This window comes from Bremia lactucae, linkage group LG1 (genome assembly GCF_004359215.1).
Source record: "Bremia lactucae strain SF5 linkage group LG1, whole genome shotgun sequence".
NCBI lineage: Eukaryota > Oomycota > Peronosporomycetes > Peronosporales > Peronosporaceae > Bremia > Bremia lactucae.
In genome coordinates, this window is record NC_090610.1 from 15,505,757 (window position 1) to 15,506,571 (window position 815).

Consider the following 815-nt stretch of genomic DNA (forward strand, 5'->3'; position numbering starts at 1 on the left):
CGGCACCACGTTCTGGGAACGGATTCGGGGCTCGCCGAATTTCATCCGGAGGAGAAAGCGTGAGCGAACGCCGCTCTTTTTCCTCCTCCTCTGACTAAGAGTGACTTTCAAAGTCCACCATTCCCTCATCGTCGAGGAAGGTGCTCCGAGTCTGTGACTCACGCTTGATTGTCATTAGACAAAGGAATGAAAACACAACCGAACGGTTAGCTGTTTAGGTTCAAACCTCAAAAAGGAAATGAAGCGAATGTTGTCACTCGGTGTCAACAGTCTGATGGGGGAGGGTGTAATGGGGCGCACATAGGTTGGAGAACCGTTATTGTGGTACATTTACTTTATGGGTAAAATACCTTTTTATCCTATTCTAAAATAGTTAGTTACTTAAATCCCATTTAATAGGTGTAGCAAATGTGGTCGCCACCAGATGTGAATCTGGCGGCCAAAATCTATTTTAAATTAGCTAGTTAAATAAGCTGCAGTTCTTGCTTTGATCCTAAAGCGTCAAGTGACTTTTTAAGGCTTGCGCATTGATCTGTAAGAGATAGAAGCCTTTCTAAGGTAAATCCTCTTGGGCACTAGTTGCAACTTGATTCAATGAACCCCACAATCCCTTGAATTAGGATTCATTAAGCTTTAATAGCTTGTACGACTCCCTGAGGTCTTAAACCCATTAGTTCAATAGAACCAAGAGACTCTCTGAGTCCATAAGTCTTCTCTGACTAGGAGCGAGGTAGCTCCGCTACAGAGTGTGACTTTCATAGTCCACCATTCCCTCATCGTCGAGGATGGTGCTAAGAATCTGTGACTCGCGCTTA